Source organism: Cydia strobilella, chromosome 9, assembly GCF_947568885.1.
Source record: "Cydia strobilella chromosome 9, ilCydStro3.1, whole genome shotgun sequence".
NCBI lineage: Eukaryota > Metazoa > Arthropoda > Insecta > Lepidoptera > Tortricidae > Cydia > Cydia strobilella.
In genome coordinates, this window is record NC_086049.1 from 17091559 (window position 1) to 17105010 (window position 13452).

General features: G+C 38.8%; 1 protein-coding gene across 2 annotated transcripts in view; it reads left to right on the forward strand.

Moving 5' to 3' along the window:
• LOC134744453 (prominin-like protein) overlaps positions 1-13452 on the forward strand; it is an 86574-nt gene that overhangs the window by 12090 nt on the left and 61032 nt on the right. The window lies entirely within an intron of this gene.

A 13452-nucleotide genomic window follows, 5' to 3' on the forward strand; every position in this document is an offset into this window, starting at 1 on the left:
TACCCGTACCATGAGTCACTGATAGTGTCAACACTGACATATACGCCAACGTCTACGTAATTTACTTTCTATACATCTCGCTCGCAATAATATGTCAGTACGCACTAGCGTTTATGTCAGTGCCAAACTGTCGGTAGCCACAAAGGTTTGAGCCCTCACTGCTTTAGCTCGTTTTATCCTTTCAGCTCATACAATAATATGCATGAAATCAGTTGCACAAGATTCAGCAGTTACACAATCCTGTCCTTAAGCCGCGCAATATTTGTGAGATGTCCTGTTATTTATTCCGCTCTCCGTGGCAGCGTGTAGTGTACCCAATCAGCGTTGCTTTCGCTTCGACCCCGGCACGTACTTACAAAAAGATCAACCCGATATTAAAATACTTCTCGCTTTCACTTCCTCCTGAAGCAGGGAACAAACTCTCACTACATTTGTCTAGAAATTTAGATTCAACTAAGCTTGTGTGAAATACTTGACAAGTATTAATACTAACACTACCGACACAATCCCTTATGATTCTGACTGTGTTTTTCGGCAGGTTAACAAACTCCTTAGTGAAGTCCTGGACTCCCTTTGGTAACTTGAACAACTATTGTTCAACACTGATTTGAACTTTCACGATTAAGATTTTATTTTATTTTACGCGATTAAGTCCCGTCGTTGTGAATAATAACCATTGTTCACTTGGAAACAGCAAGCAAATGTTTCTAAGAAAACATAATAATAACCCAACACATTAAGGTGAACCTTCACATTATTCTTAAATGATATTGACATATTGCGTGATTTGTGCATCATCATTGACCGAGTCACCGTGTACGTCAGCAGATCGTGCATTACTATACCCGCTGACGGAGTCAACAGCCGGCTAATTCAGGCCAGTGGGTGTTCAACTGTTCAGGCTTCGTGCCAAGGCTGTATGAGAGCGGCGCCTATTGTGATCTCGAGTTATTTTCGTGATTTGCACATTGTTGGTTGATATAGCAAAATATTTAGTGTAATACCATTTTTTCACTTGTGAATTAGTAGTTTATGAACATATCTACATATTCTACACGAGTGTAAGCATCAAACAAACAAGGTTAAGCTCGAGTGAGAGGTGATATGGTCTCTTTTGTGTCATTCCGTTTTTTACGCGTTCACAAAAACGCGTTGACATTGAAAATTAGGAAAGTTATTATTGTTCGTTTTGCTGTGTTCCCACCTGCTCTGTATATTTTCTAACCACAAAACCGGATCTTAACTTACGAAATACGTTTAAATTAAATAAGCCTTTTATTTTTCTCATTTTTGTACATGCATAACATTTTTTTCATTTACATGCAACAAACAAATAAATATCAATTTACAGTGACATTATTATTAATTATTTATTTGAATTTATAACTTTTATAATACTTAATTTAATTGTGACAAAACATTTAATTATTTATTTACTTATATTATTATTATTAATTAATGCACTGAAAATAATTTATATTTTTTCCAAATGAGAACCCCTCTGTAGGGTAAAGGCCTCCTCCAATTTTGCCCATTGTTTCCTGTCCTTTGCTTTTGTTTGCCATTTTTCTCCCGCTAATGTCATCGACCCACCTTCTTAATGGTTTTCCCCGTTTTCTTTTTCCTTTGGGTCCTTTCCATGCTACGGCACGGCTCTACGTTTACCACAATTTTATTATTTATACGACGTATAACTGTTTAAAATTATCACTCTTGCCTGCTTGCTTTAATCAACATTAATGTAATCACAATCAATAATTACATCCATGATTTACCTTGCATTTAATGACTTTAGTAGCTTTACGATACTATCTTTACGATTAAAACCTTCTTGGTATCCAGCCGTCTTCAATATGTATGTGGGCGGTCGGCCTATAATACGAATGAAATAACCACAGTGTTCCTGATTGTAACTAAAAGCCTCTAAGGGAAATTAATCCGTATCGCCGTGTATTTTAAGGTTTGATTGTCGTTAAAGGATGTTTGGAAGTGTCTTTTGTCACGCCAGTACAGTAGACAGAGCAAATTGCATCCGTCCGAGTTCAAACAAGCTACAGCGGATATCAATTAACACAAGTGACCGAAATACTCTACGGCTTTCTAGAGGTTTTCTACGCGTATCATGCAATTAGGGAATTTAGATCGTGCTGGTTGATTAAGAAACTTTTTTTCTAGAAAATTAGGTTGTGTTAGTATAATCTTAAGAATGTTTGATCTTCACTCGAAGGAAAAGTTTTAATGCACCTGTCATCCTATAGAGAACTATAAAACAATCCATAAGTACAGTTAGAATGTTTTAGATGCTGATGGTGATTGGTAAAACTTTAATAGCTGTCAATAGCGTAGAATTTATAATGGACATATATGAAACAAAATGCGGGAAAGGGTAAGACTTACAAGACAGTGTTGATAACGCTCTTCCTAAAATTAACTAAGCAACGACGATCATCCTAACGTGTTGTTTATAGTTCCCTCATGTTTTGATTCCAAACCAGGTTACTCCTTCACATGGCTATGTTTGGACACCTGGCTCCGGTTATGAGGCGTTAATTAACTGCCCAAACTGTCTATTATCATGCATGTATCCTCGCCACAATGATGGTAAGTTCGCTTTATATAGAAAGGCAAATAGATGAACCAACGAAGTGGTTGGCCGTAACGTAAGTCCTCTGGTTGAGCAGTTACCTACTTATTTGACAATTGTGCTACTGCAACATTATTGAATATATAGTCGTGAATGTTTTACTTAAAACGTAGCTAAAAAGGAATAGGTGTGATGGTGCAATGTGCAACTATATCGATTCTTGCAATAACTTCAAGCTTTTAATGAACCGTTCACGTCTTGAAGTTCAATCCGAGAGGATGCAGTCTGTTAATGGCAGTAATTTAAATTCCGCAGGCAACTGAGCGACATGCGATAACTGATATTATGTCCCTTGTTGATTATTTATTTTATGCCCATTAAGATTTCTCTATGGCTTTTCAAACAGTCCCTGTTGAGCAAATAAACATCTGATTATTTGTTACTAATCGTTTCATGGTTTAACGATGTAATTAAAGATTATTTCCATTTTATGATCATAGTAAATATTCAGTATCTTCGTAGACTAAGTTCAGTCGTAAATATTGACGACAAGTATTAATGGTTATGAGATAATATTTCTCTTATTTTGAAGAATTTGTCACATACGCCTGCTTCATGTACTTCCTTTGCATAACCCTTGCAAAATCTTGTAATACAAGCGGAACTCTATTTTTAGCTCCTTTTATTAGAAAGTCTTTCTGTTATTTCAAAAATTACAAAACTTTCACAAAACGGACCATGTCTGACAGATGTCTGCGACTCGGCAGTTTAAACAAATAATAATGTATACTGTGTACGCATTGTTTCCACAATAAAGTAGTAGCCAGCTAGTGAGCAACGTAGGTTAGAGAGGTCGTCGGCCGTCTTATCACTTCCGGCCCGCCATCTGCCGTAAATTCAGTTCTCATCTTGGCTTCAATTGCGCTATGAAACCGACCGTCACGTGCGTGGACACAAACTGACCTTTTGTCAATCTTATTGCAATGAAAGAAGGTTTTCAAATGGTCACTTCACAGATCGCACAATCGTTGATATAGATTACTCCATTTGGAAACCGTAATGCAACGACATAAGACTTATGTTCAGTTAAGTGTGGCTGTTAGAGTGTTAGTGTCACAGGATGTCGTCGATTCAGTAGCCTACACGTAAGTACATGGGATGGGCTGAAGATTTTCGATAGCGTTGGATGTCCTGTGCTTCTGTGGATGAGTAAGAAATACCTTTTGCATATCGGTATCGGTACCGTTCAGTTTCCGACTAAGAAGAGCATTTCGGATAGGTATTATCAGGTTCCGCTTGCCTGCTTCTTCACCACTGTACGGTTCTGGGTATTCGCTGTGTATCGAATATCTACGCAAAGGCTCGTTTGCACCGTGAACAGCCTCTGACCTCTTGCTTGACTAAAGAGTCAGCGAGCCTCATGTTTTTACGCTGTGATTGTCAAAAACAAATAGCATCGCGGTAAGTGGCGGATGTTTGCGACCCGCAGGCCGCAGCCGCTTTATCGTTGTGTGTTCACCTTCACATTGACGGTGATTACCGGCTGTTCCGTTGCCCAACCGTTGTTTTATCAAACACCACAAAAAATAATGAGAAATTTAATTAAACGGAAAAACTACTTGTTGTGTATAATCGCGGTCAAATAAGTTACGCGCTCTCTTCTCTAAAAGAAACATTTGGCCCATGTTTTCTTCAGACCGTCCAACGCGCTTAGGCAACTTGATATGTGCCACTGCACCTTGTTACAGTGATATTATATGAAGATCCTTAACAGTAATTCATATAGATTGTCACTGTGACAAAGTGGCTCAGAAATCAAATTGAAATGAAATGAAAACATTTATTACACGACTGCCCAAAAAAGGAGTGTGTGTTGTTTTTATTTTTTGCTTGCTGCAGTACGCTGCATTCGGAAGCTTGTCGCTGCGTCTGTGCGTCGTCTATTTACAGAAGTTTTTTCACGCGTCCCTAATGTTGAACACCTGTGATAATACTAAAAACTGAACAATTGAACAGTCAGTGCCGAAGGGCACGGTGCGCGCCGTGCGGGGCGAGCGTGAACTCCTCAATGGATGTTAATTGCTGTACTGATTGATAGTAGCCAGTTTCATTGTCTCGTTACATCGATAATATCTGCTCGTTTGTTATTTTTAGCGAAGCAAGTGCTTCTTTATGAATACGGTACGGTGTACTTTACGTTGTTATTATCAAGACATTACAGCAGAGTGATAAAAATACGCTACCGGTTGAGTTGTTACAAAATGAAATATTGCTTACGCGTTCAAATTTCACCTAATTTACCTAAAACTCTTGAATTCCGCTGAAATTTGAGGAAATTTCACAAAGTATACCAGGCCTCCATAGGCGAACAGCTGTTGTCAAGGATCGCTGCGCTTGAGCGTCGCGATAAGATACGCCGCCGTAGTTAGCACAGATGCGCGCGACGTCACGATAAGGCCGCCCCCGCGCGTCCCCGCCCTGCCACGCCATCGCTGATAACAATAACTGTTCGCGACTCATGCTCGCCTAGTACTTTTTCAGGAGATGCGTAAAGGAAAGCGTTTTTCAGTGCGGCGTCATCGTGGTAAAAACCGCGTTGAAACGTCACAGACCGCTGTAAAACTGTACATCGCTTGACCTATTTTACAGATGTTGTAAGATTTTTAATCGATGTTGTGGTTATGAGCTCTCGTTTCACATTTCCTCATTTTCCGTTGCGTAATTTTATATATCTTCATATTTTCAGAGCTTCAGCGTCGATCTCATGAATTGTTGCGTTCGCAACCAGCACGAGTGCTCATTAGTGTTGACACATATTGTCCCCACACAGAGTTTAATGAACCATATGGGTACAGCTGCATTCGAGCAAAAAACCCCTGTATGGAGAGCTTTATGCTGAGAGTCGAGTGCTGACCCAATTGCATTTCGTTAGAGCGGGTCAGTGGGTACACAGCGTTTGCTCGTGTAAATTTCTGTCGTCTCTTTTAGTTACCATGGCTTGCCAAGTTTGCTTAAATAAGAATTTCTTAACTTCCCGTATTCTTAGGCCTACTTTCAAAACTTACTGATATCTACATTCAACTCGCGTAGAAATAAATGTAGAGATAAATAATGTTTACATTATGTACTTGGTAACCTCATCTGAAGACTTATCAGTTTTGACGTTTCCCGTCGTAAAACTTACTATTATGAAATAAGTAAGCGCGAACATAGTTTGATTTGTACATGAAACGAACATTAAAAAAAAAAATTGTAATCGAGGTATAGTTGGTCAAGCAAATGTTGTCAGTAGAAAAAGGCGCGAAATTCAAATTTTCTATGGGACGATATCCCTTCGCGCCTATTACATTTTTTTTAATTTGCCGCCTTTTTCTACTGACAAGATTTGTTTGGCCAACTACAGTAAAACCGCCATATCATCCATATCTAATAATTGTGTCGTTTTCAACCAAAAGGTACCACATTGTCGCTTGTCGATAAGGTTAACTTACAAGGCTTACTGACAAGCGACAATAAGTACCCTTTTGGTTGAAAATGGCACAATTTATGGTATGCCGCGAAAGTTATTATGATGTAGCATACTGTGTCATGTAGCATGCCGCCGCCGTGCCGTGTGTGCGTCAAGTCCTCAAAAAGGCCCGGTTTCAATTTAGGTCGCACCTGCAGTCATAGATGTTATCGTTTACTTCTGGTGTTATTATGCCTTACTTGCTGATAAAAGTCGAATTGAATTCCACCGGTGTTTGCACAGTTTGCATAATTCACAACAACTGCGACTGTGTACGACTTATCGAACAAAGGACGCACAAATCACACCAAAATCGATAACGCCTTAAATTCATATTATGTGGTTACCAACTTACCACTTCTACAGCGAATGGTCTTGGCACACAATGTTGCGTAGCGTCAGCGGTTAGGCAGCGCGCTACGGATCAGGTTTACGACTCTATGACGATCAGTCTCCAACTCTACACATGTAAGGGACATTTACGACAAAAAAACCTGGTAGCCACTTAAAAACACGGTACTATCCAGCAAAAAAGTTCACTACGACGTTGTAAGTTGTAACTGCTCGATGTCGATACACTTGTTCGATTTGGTGCTGTTCGCGTATCTTGGGCTTGTAAGGAATCTCTAGATTTACGAGTATATGCCTTGATTGAAGCACAAAACCATCAGTGGCCGGTCCCATTCCGCTGAATGACATTGTTTTTCGCTCAAACCAATAAACTTGCAGTGATTGGTCATGCCTTGCTTGATCTATGATCCGTAGTCTAATCAATCTTAGTTCATTGGTACTGTTGGCTTAACCCGCGAACCCCAAGGGCCTGCAATCTGGGTCGCACCTGCATTGCGACGCCCGACTCCCGACCCGCTTGCTATCGGTGCATTGCGTGCATTTTTCGGGAATATGAATAGGGTAACATAACTGACCTAGATTTATAGTCGGTAAACAGCATTGTCATTTGGCGGGGAATTTGCAGTAATTGTTTATATAGGTCATTTATAAGCTTATCTTGATTTTTGTTTTTCCTGTTCCTGACAGTCATGGATGGTATAGAAAGGATGCCAATCTCTTATGGCAGAATTGTTGCAAAAGTGACCGCTTTCAGCTTTAAATAATAGTTCCTAATCTCTCCGGTGGCGCTAGTTAGGCTCTGGGACATGACTATAACATGAACCATATAAGGCAACAAATAACCCGACCAAATTACGTAGGTTGTTTTTGGTAGTATTTCGGTGTACGGTGGCGCCGCCTAATTACTGTTTTTTGATGGACACTTTTCATACATAGAGATTTGGATCCTTTATATAGTCTCCATGCTGACAGTGCTTTGCTCGTATCGTATTGACATTAAAGTTATTCATAAGTAGACGTCACGTTTTTTATTTAAGTTTAATTAATTAGTCCAAATGGTATACTTTAAATTTCATATGTGCCCGACTTCATTTAAATTTCATATGTGCCAGACTTCAGGAAGGTGGAGAAATGTCTTCGAGTTACATTTTTTATGTTATTAGGGTAAATCAATAAAAAAAGCTCAGAAAAATGTATATTAATTTCTTTATTGCAGATTCTTCTACGCAGGCCGTAGTGAAATTTTCTCGAAATGTCTCTATTGGCGCTAGCTAAAGGAAAACTTTTTATCGTATACACAATAGCAAAGTTTGTCCCCGAAACTGAATGCCTAACGGTCCTAAAGATGCGTAACGTCTAACAACTAACAATGACGTCAATGACAGTTAAACTATTCACCCGGAGGGGACTGAGGTCGAATCAATTGCAACCGGCACCAGCACAAACCCATTCTATTTATGGCAGGGAGAGACGTTACATGCAAAATTGTCATCGGTGGGCTGGTGGTCCTATATAACAACATGTTATGATGATTTATTATCCTACTAATATTATAAGTGTGGCGGTTTGTATATTTCGTACGTTTGGATGTTTTCCTCGACCACGCAAAAACGACTGAACGGATTTCGATGGCGATTTCGCACACTTTACGTAATATAACTTTATACCTGAAAAAGGATATAGGATATTTTTTATGCCGGAATTTATCAACTATAAGCGTACCTCTTAATGAGGGGAGAATTAAAGGAGTGGAGGGCAGTATACCGACAAATTTATTGATTGCAATGGTAATTTTTTATGCGAATACAGAATGTGTTTGTACCAATATTATTATTGCATGACAATCGTAAAAGCGGTTCATACGGCGTTCTTCAATGCTATTTGATTCTGAATATTGCTTTAGCACTTATCAGATGAATCGTTACTAAGCACATCCCATGATATGTTGTTTTATTCTTACCATCAATCTGGATATAACATGTCAGGCGCCGTTACTCACGTTAACGATATATTTATTCATAATGCCAACTCATCTTTTTGTGTCGTCGCTGCGTAGTCACCGTTGACAATGTTGATCGTTCCAATACCTTATCGCTCTCACTTTACATATTAAGACCGTTGTCTTATTGGAACAGTAATTTTTTTACAGATTTGTCATCGTCACCGATCAGTTTCTGATATCGACTTTAAGTCGAACTATCTCCATTGTTGTTAACTTCTGTTTGAAAGTTCTGACAAAATTCTTGGCATGCCGTGGCCAAATCTAAACCTTTGAAATCTAATTAATCTGCACGGCATTCTAACTTATTAAACTAACTAGATACTTAATCTTTATAGGTATTTGTCCAAAATTCCTGACATTTTTGTATTCTGTTCGCAGTCCTGACAAATGACCGACATTCCTGACTTAAGTAAAACGGCGAATGAGATGAACTCTGAAAGAACGACATCACTAAAACAAAGTAAAAAAATAGTATGGTCACATTTTAAAACAGTTTTATTTATTTCTATAGTGTCTATAATTACTCGACCATGGGTTGTGCGACTTGTGCGTGTAGCCGTTCTGTGCGGTTCAAGGACTATCCTATGCAAAGTGTGAATGTGATGCGAGAATTGAATTGAATAATGTTAATTTTGTACATAATACTACAATGTTTTTTTAGAATGATTAAACCAATTCATACATTGTGTCAACGTTAATCTCTAGACATTTGGCATTACGATTAGCTTTTGAAGCAGATTGTAACTAGTTGGACTTATGCAACTCGCTATTCAAGTCGTACCTACGATTAAATTGCAGTTGCAGTAAATATAAGAGTTAATTTATGCTATAAAGAACACTGCAGTGTGTTGTGAATCTGAAGCTAGCTTAGATAGATAGCTTAAACTATATGTTAGACAGATGATTCTCAGTCTAACCACAAATCTCTAGAGATGTATCGTGACGAGTGGCTTCTTATGCTGTATTTGAACCGTCCCCATTGTGGTGCAACTGATGCAAGCGATGCGGACGCAGGCGCGCCCGATTGACGAATCATCAGGAACATGAAAAATAACACTACAACTTCGCCAGTGTAAAGTCTGACCTCCTGTTACATGAAGTTTATACAGATCCAAGGGTTAAATTGTGCTAGGAAAATCTGTTTGGTTTCCGCAGATGCGCTCCGCTGGTTCCCTGTGTTTCCATTTCCACACCGCTCCAGAATGTCTCATTGTGCGCTTGTCAAATGTAGGTCGAATCGATGGGGATTTAGCGGTATTCTCGGCGTTATTAGGATTGTTGATGTGTTGTTGTTTCCTATGTCCTATTTAATTAATTAAAAAATTATTCTTGCTATAAGCTCGTGATCGGTAAGCTCCAGAATTATCTTGCTTAGCTTAAAATTTACCATGTAAAATGTTATTGAAAAAATAAGTAAATGGAACCGTGTAGGTGGTTTTGCGTTGCTAGTTGGTCTTTTGATTAGTTTTTTTAGGTATTGTTACGTGTGGAATCAATTGGAAACATATGCATTGGTCAAACACATTTTAGTGACAATAGTGACTTTATAAGTTTGTCTTCGCTGAAACAGGATATCTCAGCTGACACGTCAGACATAATTACATTAATGACGGTTTAATTAGGATCTGTGGGTTACAACATCTCGCCGTTGTCGGCACGTGCAATCTCTTGCGTCACATGCACGTATTGTCTCGTGGTGTATGGGCCAATAAATCTGTAGTTCGGCAACTCTATAGTTCTTGTCCGTTCTAATTCTCATTCGTGAAAGTCGAGTTTTCGGGCGCTAGTATAAAAAAAACTATAATTCCTAGTTATAGTAGGTATACCTATACTATACCTACTTCGGCATTATACTGAGCGGGGGTCCCATTATAACTTAATGTCATCTATAATGTTATTTATACACGGGTTACGTTTGTTATGTTAGTTAGGTAGTGTTCCACCACTAGTGTTCAATAAATGTGTTTTATTACGTTCTTTTTCTAATCGGAAAGTACTCTTTACTGCTTCTGTTGGGTTACCAGCACACGCCAAGTGGCTGGAATGACTGGTTCTAAACAAAAAGGTCTCCTCCAACCAACAAACCTTCCTTCCAACAAAGCTCATATGCCGTTCTATCTCAAAGTGGTAAAATTGGGACATGCACTTGCACAACTCCGACTATTCGCAGCTGGCACTAGTCCCCAGACTACAGTAGCAATAGCCAGTAGCCACCCTTCAAAGTGCTCCATTTCTGTTGAATAAACAAACCTTGAGTCGGCACAGCTCTGTTATGGACAGACGGTTGATTGTGGACTTGTTAGCCATCACGGTAAATGGGGTCAGCTATAAATTGAACGGAGAAGTGTCAGCGTTCCCTCGAGTGTTCGTTTTATAGGCAAGCTTCTTTCTCAGTCGTATGATTTTTGCTGACTCTTTGTAAGTTGTGTGTTACAGAATTTTCATTATATTTTAAACCACTGAAATTTGACTTTCTGGTAATTTAATGATAAATATGGAGGAGGAGGGGGTCTTCGGAATTCTTTAATAGTTCAATGTAATTTTTGGGCTCTTCAGAATTAGTTTCAATTAGTTTATATGACTGTGGTGAGTGAATTAAGTACAGTCAGCCTTAAAAACTAATATCGGAAATGTTTTTATGAAAACTTATTTTCTATGTCAATTCAAGTTGGTAACCTTATTGTTGCATTATGTATGTATACTTGTCATGTGCATAAAACATCACCCGCGTCAAACATAAACCTTTTTATAACCTTTTATCATGTGAGTAATGCTTTCTCTTTTATTTACAGGTAATATACTGCAGCTTTCTCTTCGACAAGTCGTAAGTCAACCATAGGTATATTTAAGTAGCCCTTCGGAGTTTTCACCGGTGCGCTCTTGAGCATCAAATCCATTAACGGAATGGTTATCATTATCTAATGGTAATGAGTACATACAGTGGAATCCGTTTATTATGACCACTTATACTGACCAACCGCTTACTATGACGCAATTACTGTGCGAAGTTTGGTTTTTATTTAAAATTCTTTGTGACAAGTTCGGATAACATGACTTCGCTTATAGTGACAAATCGCTTACTATGACCTATTTTTCCTATTTTTATAAAATTATGTCCGGTTATACTGACAAATTCGCTGGCTTTCCCTGCGGGGACGTTTGGTGCGTGCGTGACGTTTAAGTTGTTTTAGTTTTTCTCAGTGAAAGTGGTTAATTGGTATAAGGTTAATAAAAGTCATCTCTCACAAAGGAATTTGAGATTAATTTGGAAAAAAATACAAAAATAAGAAGTTCATCAACTATGCTTAATATGACATCCGCTTAGTATGACGTTTTTGTCACTTCCCTTCGATGTCATTATAAGCGGATTCTACTGTAGTTGGATAACTGTACAAAGAAAATTACAGTTGGAAATTAGTTCTGACTGACTGACTCGGTAACAGTTACCGGGTAACTTCTTGTCATCATAGGCGGGCTGTGGGCTAGCCTAGCACCAAAAATTGCTAAATCATTATTATATGGCAGCGTCTTAATTAATTGTGATTGCTGCAAAAAGTCACAGAGTCCAATGCACGTCCAATGCGATGTCTCATCAGTAAATGAATCCGGTCACTAGATAACTCTGACCAATCGAACTACTTTGCCTGCAGTTGTTCAGTCTTAAACAGTGTCGCGAGGTCGCCGCCATTCTTTCCTCTATTCACTTTAAGTTTAAATTCCCCAGCGCTAAGACGAAAGAGCCTGAGTCATCAGCGTTTATATTAAGCAAACAGTTCAATGGATAATCGGCTTTGCGCAGCTGTATATAGGGTACGTTTTACTTTGTTTCCAGTCTGAAATGTCAGGTAGACAGGCCGGTTGGGGCCAGTTTGCCATAATGGAGGGCCTTGGGTACGGTTGCACTTTGTCTAGACTTTAGCCGATACAGGATATAAGTAGATACAGCTTTAGCTCGAATCCATCTAAGCTAAATCCCTACTTTGACATGACAAAGTGCGGGAGTGCCACAATAAACGTCATACTTTCATGGAAATACGTTAATGGGAGACAACTGTTATTTTCCAGTTGGCAGATAGTATAGAGAAATGAGCCTAATACGAAAGTTTACATGCCGTATCGCCACGATCATCGGTTTTAGTTCCTCCACCACGCACTTGCAAATTGCACGATGCTTTGTAAATTTTGTTATTGATACTGTTCTATTATACCTATACGCGAAATGAATGAATTTATTTTTGTTATAAACCTATAAGTGTGTTCTATGGAACATTGATTCGTTAAATTAATAAGTATGTAGAAGGAAGGAATAACCCCTAATAATGTATCCCAAACCCGCCAGGCAACGCCACAGTCATTGTACAGAGCTCTATGCGTGTTCAGATATTTACGGAATAGTGTATAAGTATATAAAGCATACACATAATGAAAGCTTTTACGCTAGGATGGATCCCTAATCAGATTCACTATCGACATGACATGGCAGTGGATAAAGTAGAGATATGGGGCTCGGAAAATATTACACAGAAGCGTGTGAAATATTACGTCATATCGACCATCGTATTACTTTTTTCAAAGTGAATTGCGACTGAAATAAAATAAAATCTGGGGGCACGACAGTGGCCCCGCCAAGAAGAACCAAGCCACATATTTTGACTAAGGTGTAGACTTTAGTTTGTGAAGTTAGGGCTTGTAGAGTTAGAAGCTTGGTTCTACATGAGATCTAACTTTTTGACAGTGCGAACCATATAGGCAACTTGGCAACATTTTACATGAAAATGTTATTGATGGGATTATTTATTACTGGTTTTTGCCTGCGACTTCGTCTGCGCGGAATGATGATGATTGATAAAAACATCCTATGTCTTTTCTCGGGACTCAAACTATCTCCATACCAAATTTTATCTAAATCGGTTCAGCGGTTTAAGCGTAAAGAAGTAACAGACAGAGTTACTTTTGCATTTATAATAATATAGCTTTTGCCCGCGACTTCGTCTGCGTAGAGTTAGT